The following is a 7651-nucleotide window of genomic DNA, read 5'->3' as shown; positions in this document are numbered from 1 at the left end:
TGTGTAAGCACACCAGTAACCCAGTATGAACTCGACTCCTGCTGGAACCGTGAGACAGTACCCCCAGGTATAAACTGACTCCATGGGACAGTAAAGACAAGTACCCCCAAGGTATAAACTGACTTCTGTGAAGGTAAGACACAGTACCCCCAGGTATAAACTGACCTCTGTGCGAAGTAAAAGACACGAACCAGGTTCAACCTCTGAGGTAGCCAGTCCCGGTATACTACCCTGACCTATGGCAAGTAAAGACCACTACTCCCAGGTATAGAAACCTGACTCTGTGCAAGGTAAAGAACAGTACCCCCCAGGTTGGTAAACTGCATGTGGAAGGTAAAGACCACGTACTCCCCCAGTATAAACTGACTCTGTGAAGTAAAAGCACACAAGTACCCGCCAGGTATTAAACTGACCCTATATGGAAGGTAAAAGACCAGTATCACCTCCCAGTTATAAACTGTCTCTGTTGAGACGTAAAGAACATATCCCCCCCGGGTATAAACTGACCTCTTGAAACGGTAAAGCAACACATACTTCCCCAGGTATAACACTGACTCTGTGGAAGGTAAAGACGCAGTCACTCCCAGTGTAAATGACTCTGTGGGAAGGTAAAGACACAGTACCCTCTCCCAGGTTATAAACTGACTCTGTGGAAAGGTGAGAGGACACAGTACCCCAGTAATAAACGCACTCTACTGGAAGGTAACAGACCAGTACCCCCACGGTGTAAACCTGACTCTTGGCAGGTAACACGACACAGTACTGCCCTGGTATAAATGACTCTGTGGAAGTAAGACACAGTAACCCCCAGATAAACTGACTCTATGGAAGTAAAAGCAGTACCCCCCAGTATAAACTGACCTCTGTCGGAAGGTAAAGACACAGTACCCCCAGGTATAAAATGACCTCTTGGAAGGTAAAGCACCACGTACATCCCAGTATAAACTGACTCGTGGAAGTAGAAGACACCAGGTACCCCCACGGTATAAACTCTGACTCTGGGGAAGGTAAGACACGTATCCACCAGGTACTAAACTGACTCTGTGGAAGGTAAAGACACAGTATCCCAGTATAAACTGACTCTTGGAAGGTAAAGACACAGTAAGTCTCCCAGTCTAAAACTGACTCTGTGGAAGGTCACAAGAACCACAGTCCCCCCAGCTTATAACTGACTCTGTGGAAGGAAGACAGTACCACCCAGGTATAAATGACTCTTGTGGAAGGCGTAAAGGACACAATACCTCCCAGGTATAAACTGACTCTGTGGAACGGTAAGCACAGTACCCCTCAGGTATAGCAACTGACCCATGTGGAAGTTAAAGTCACAGTACCCCCAGGTATAAACTGACTCTGTGGAAGGTAACACGACACAGGTACCCCCCAAGGTATAACTGACTCTGTGGAAGGTCAAAGACACAAGTACTCCCTCAGGTATAAACTGACATCTGTGGAAGGTAACAGACCAGTACTCCCAGGTTATAAACCTGACTCTGTGGAAGTAAGACAGTACCCCCCAGTATAAACTGACTCTGTGGAAGGAAAAGCAACGTACTCCCCAGATATGAACAACTGGACTCTGTGAAGTAAAAGACCACAGTACCCCCACTCTCGACCGGGAGTAAAGACGTCGGAACTGACTCTGTGGAAGAGGTAAAGAATGTACTCCCCAGGTGGTAAACTGACTCTGTGCGAGGTAAGATCAGTACTCCCCAGGTGTAAACTGACTCTGTGGAAGTGTAAAGACAGTACGTCACTACATCGTGGGACAGACAGACTCCGGTTAAAACTGACTCGCTGATGAGTAAAGACAGTACTCCCCCAGGTTAAACCTGAACTGTGGAAGGTAAGAAACAGTACTCCCCAGGTACATCAAACTGACTCTTGGAAGTAAAGACACAGATACCCAGGTACTAACACTGAAGCTCTGTGGAAGGTCAAAGACCGTACTCCCCACGGCTATAAACCTGACTCTGTGGAACGTAAAGACACCGAGTACCCCCAGCGATATAACTGACTCTGTGGAAGTAAAGACACAGTTACCATACCCCAGGTATAAACTGACTCTGTGGAAGGTAAAGACACAGTACCCCCCAGGTATAAACTGACTCTGTGGAAGGTAAAGACACAGTACTCCCCAGGTATAAACTGACTCTGTGGAAGGTAAAGACAGTGAAAAAGAAAAAGGCAAAGGAAAATCTGTCTACCTAATTCACACAGCCAGCCCCTGAGGACCTCTTAAAGTCTGCCAGGCAAAGCTTTGAAAAGTGAGAGTGAGAGCCGCAGTAGAAACCTACAGGTAGCTAGTCTCCTTGACACTAGCACCACTTGGAAGTTGAATTCTAAAGTGGTTGAACTCCAGGGTCAGCTGGCTCTGAATGCCCTACCATGGAGGAATTATCTTCATTAWGTCCCAAATGGCATCCTATTCCGATTATAGTGCACTAGTTTACACTAGAGCCCTATGGGCCATTTGGGATTAACACAATTATGTAGGCTCATTGATTAGCATCTATTTATAAATGGGACGGACCTCTAGGTGTGAGTGGCTCATAAAGACTTGATTAAATCATTGTGAAATTTCAGATTTGAAATGTGGATTAAGTGTGGATTAAGTGTCTTTTTGCGATCAAGCTTTTGTAATTTTTGAATTTATAGGACAAAAAAACCTCAAACAGACAATATACAAATACACATTTAGTGAGTGTACATAGACCCAGTGCAAGAGCCAGTGCAAAACAATTCTGATAAAAAAAATAAAGTGGGTCAATGTAAATATCCCAGGTATCCATTTGATTAACTGTTCAGCAGTCCTATGTAAAATGTAATATGTAAAAATGMATGATTATACAACAACAAAGCTGTAAAAACAATAAAAGTTATTTTTGTTCTCCGAAGAGGGGTGGTGGTGGATGGGTAAWTAATACATTAAAATACTGTTCCTCAGTCATATGGCTTCAGGGTAGAAGCTATTAAGGAGCCTTTTGGTCCCAGACGTGGTGCTCCGGTACCYCTTGCCTTGCGATAGKAGAGACAACAGTCTATGACTTGGGTGGCTGGATTCTTTGACAAAATGTAGGGCCTTCCTCTGACACCGCCTGGTATAGAGTTCCTGGATGGCAGGAAGCTTGGCCTGAGTGATGCACTGGGCCGTACCTTATGTAAATCCAAATCATCAAATAACATTTTATTGGTCACATACACACGTTTAGCAGATATTATTTAGTTACTTTAACTGGTGTTAAATATAGAGTTACTGTCACGACTTCCGCCGAAGTCGGTCCCTCTCCTTGTCCGGGCGGCATTCGGCGGCCTTCTAGCCATCGCCGATCCACCTTTCATTTTCCATTTGTTTTGTCTTTGTTTTCTACACACCTGGTTTCTATTCCCCAATTACATGTTCATTATTTAACCCTCTGTTTCCCACATGTTAGTGTGCGTGTTTATTGATTGTTCATGGCGGTACTTGTCGGCTGGTTATGTTTGCTGGGTAATGTATGTACGGCGTTATTTTCGAGTGACCGGTATTTCTCCGCACCTTGAGTATTGTCTGTATACTGGCGCTGTTGTGGAATTAAATATCTTGTACATCTCTGTTGCTTCCTGCGCCTGATTCATTGCACCAGTTACACACCACCTGACAGTTACTTTAACAGATGATAAAAGTGTTATTTTAACAGATTATAAAAATATGAGTTACTTTAACTAATGGTATTCATAGATTTAATGTAACTGATGATAAATAGGATTACTTTAGAAATAGAGTTACTTTATCTGATGATAAATAGAGTTACTTAACTGATGATAAATAGAGTTACTTTAACTGATGATAAATAGAGTTACTTTAACTGATGATGAATAGAGTTACTTTAACTGATGATAAATAGAGTTACTTTAACTGATGATAAATAGAGTTACTTTAACTAATGGTATACATGATTTAATGTAACTGATGATAAATAGGGTTACTTTAGAAATAGAGTTACTTTAACTGATGATATTAGAGTTACTTTAACTGATGATAATAGAGTTACTTTAACTGATGATAAATAGAGTTTACTTTAACTGATGATAAATATAGTTACTTTTAACTGATGATAATAGAGTTACTTTAACTGAAGTTAAATAGATATGATGATGTCGGGCCTCCTGGGTGGCGCAGTGGTCTAGGGCACTGCATCCAGCGCTAGCTGTGCCACCAGAGATTCTGGTTTCGCGCCCAGGCTCTGTTCGCAGCCGGCCGTGACCGGGAGGTTGTGGGGCCGACGCACAATTGGCCAGCGTCGTCTGGGTTAGGGGAGGGTTTTGGCCGGCAGGGATATCTTTGTCTCATCGTGCACTAGAGACTCTGTGGCGGGCCGGGCACAGGTGCACGCTAACCAGGTTGCAGGTGCAATCGGTTGTCTCCGACGCATTGGTGCGGCTTGTTTCCGGTTTGGATGTGCGCTGTGTTAAGAAGCAGTGCGGCTTGTTTGGGTTGTGTTTCGGGGGACGCATGGCTTTGGACCTTCGTCTCTCCCGAGCCCGTACGGGAGTTGTAGCGATGAGACAAGATAGTAATTACTAGCGATTGGATACCAGGAAATTGGAGAGAAAAGGGGGTAAAATTCAAAAAAAAGAAAAAAAAAGAAATGATGATGTTGATCTACGTTTGATCAAGGAGTCATTTAGAACTTATACTCTTAATTCATTCATATCTCCTTCTTGTCCTGTGGAGCAGAGGAACATCTATCTAGCGGGAGTGTGGGTGAGGAGGGGTGGGGGAGGCGGTGGGGGGAGGAGTGAGGGTGGCAGCGTGTGTGAGGAAAGGGTGGGGATGGCAGTGTGGGGAGTGGGTAAGCCATTTAACAATGACTTCAACCTCAACTAGACACCCCGTGGAAGTTTTCCACTACGAGAACAGGTAACAAGTCCTTCTCCTCTGTGGCGTGACGTACCAATCTTTAGGACTCGTYGCGTTACTGTGGCATGACGGTGGTTATGGTCAACGTGGCGACTTCAGATCACAGGCGCATCCAAACGTTTCAAACGGAGGTAATTGGCCGTCGCAGGTTCAACTTCACACTTGGGTTGTCTGTCCAGGGGGCTTTTCCCATTCATTACAATGCCCACATGTTTTGGTAGGCCGGCTCCAATCCACTTAGCGAGTAGGCAGGCACGGCGGGAATCCCAGGTATGTGTCTTTTGTGGAGTGGTGTAGGCCGGCTGACGCCAACCTGAGGACACTGAGGCACAGATTGTGTTTCAGATGTGTCCTAGTGTGTYTTTTGGGTGTAAAACCAGGACAGGACTTATATTAATATGTTTTCAGATGTGTCCTAGTGTGTATTTGGGGTGTAAAACCAGGACACGATTCTACGGATTGGGTTTCTGATGTGTACTAGCTTGTATTTGGGGTTTAAAACCAGGACAGGAGTCTACGGATTGGGTTTCAGATGTGTCCTAGCTTGTATTTGTGGTGTAAAACCAGGACAGGACAATGCGGATTGGGTTTCAGATGTGTCCTTGCTTGTATTTGGGGTTTAAAACCAGGACAAGAGTCTACGGATTGGGTTTCAGATGTGTCCTTGCTTGTATTTGGGGTTTTAAAACCAGGACAAGAGTCTACGGATTGGGTTTCAGATGTGTCCTTGCTTGTATTTGGGGTTTAAAACCAGGACAAGAGTCTACGGATTGGGTTTCAGATGTGTCCTAGCTTGTATTTGGGGTGTAGCATGAGACTCATTACAGAACTTTCCACCAACCTTTAAATGAACTGGAGCGATACGAAGTATACAATGAAAAAAATATATCAGATTGGACCTTAAACTGAACAAAGGCATCATGAATATTATTCTAACATAAATGAACCATGCTGATGGCTCTATATGCTATAAGTATTACACAGGTTGTATGTCAAATATTCATATTCATATTTTCATGTCAAATTAGTCAATTATTTGGATTAAAATACATTAAGACAAGACTTATTAATTATTTGCTTATTTGATTTAAATGAATCCCATTGCTACAGTCAGATGACAGAATGATAATATGTACAATATGTAAAATATAATATAGTATGAGTAAAGAGGCTGGTATTTGAAAACAATTCTTGCTACAGTATGTGACTGTATCAGATGTTTTCAGTCTATTACTGAAGGGAGGGACTGAATGGTTCTTTTCATATGTCAGATCCCCCCACCTCTCTGCAATTACCCCTGGTGAATGGTACCTCCACACACACACTCACACACACACACACACGCACACACACCACACACGCACACGCACGCGCACACACACTATTACCCCTGGTGAATGGTACCTCCAACACACACACGCACGCACGCACGCACACACAATTACCCCTGGTAAATGGTACCTCTGAACACACACACACCAACACACACCACACACACACACCAACACACACACACGCACACACACACACACACAACCAACACACACAAACACACCAACACACACACACACAATTACCTGCTGAATAGTGCCAGTGGTAGATAATTGTTTTGTCTCTTGGTAATTTAGTTCATTCTATGAAATATGCCAATTAGACATTTTATTACAGTTTTCAGTGTGTCTGTATTTCTCTGTCTCTGAAGAAAGGAATACTGCTATTTCTGTGTGTGTGTGTGTGGTGTGTGTTGTGTGTGTGTGTGGTGTGTGTGTGTGTGTGTGTGTGTGTGTGTGTGTGTGTGTGTGTGGTGTGTGTGTGTGTGTTGTGTGTGTGTGTGTGTGTGTGTGTGTGTTGTGTGTGTTATTAGCTTAGAGGAAGCTAGGGAATACTTTAATATCCCAACATGCTAATTTAAATTCAGTTCATAATTAGTTCATAGTTCTAGTTCATAATTAATCAAAATCGTTACATTTTTACCTGAAATGCACAAGGTCCTCTACTTCGACAATTAATACACAGAATAAAAGGGTAAGAGATTCATATCTTAGTTTAAGGTGCATTACACCCACAACTGAACTGGAGTTTAAGGTGCATTACCCACCACACACCTGGACTGGAGTTTAAGGTGCATTACCACCACCACCTGGACTGGAGTTTAAGGTGCATTACCACCACCAACTGGACTGGAGTTTAAGGTGCATTACCACCACCACCTGGACTGGAGTTTAAGGTGCATTACCACACCACCTGGACTGGAGTTTAAGGTGCATTACCACCACCAACTGGACTGGAGTTTAAGGTGCATTACCACCACAACTGGACTGGAGTTTAAGGTGCATTACCCCCACCAACCTGAACTGGAGTTTAAGGTGCATTACCACCACCAGCTGGACTGGAGTTTAAGGTGCATTACCCCACCAAGCTGGACTGGAGTTTAAGGTGCATTACCACCACCACTGGACTGGAGTTTAAGGTGCATTACCACCACCACTGGACTGGAGTTAAGGTGCATTACCACACCAGCTGGACTGGAGTTTAAGGTGCATTACCACCACCACTGGACTGGAGTTTAAGGTGCATTACCACCACCAGCTGGACTGGAGTTTAAGGTGCATTACCACACCAGCTGGACTGGAGTTTAAGGTGCATTACCACACCACCTGGACTGGAGTTTAAGGTGCATTACCACCACCAACTGAAGACTGGAGTTTAAGGTGCATTACCACCACCTGGAACTGGAGTTTTAAAGGTGGC

Source organism: Salvelinus sp. IW2-2015, unplaced genomic scaffold (genome assembly GCF_002910315.2).
Source record: "Salvelinus sp. IW2-2015 unplaced genomic scaffold, ASM291031v2 Un_scaffold6257, whole genome shotgun sequence".
Classification (NCBI taxonomy): domain Eukaryota; kingdom Metazoa; phylum Chordata; class Actinopteri; order Salmoniformes; family Salmonidae; genus Salvelinus; species Salvelinus sp. IW2-2015.
This window is presented reverse-complemented; position numbering follows the sequence as displayed.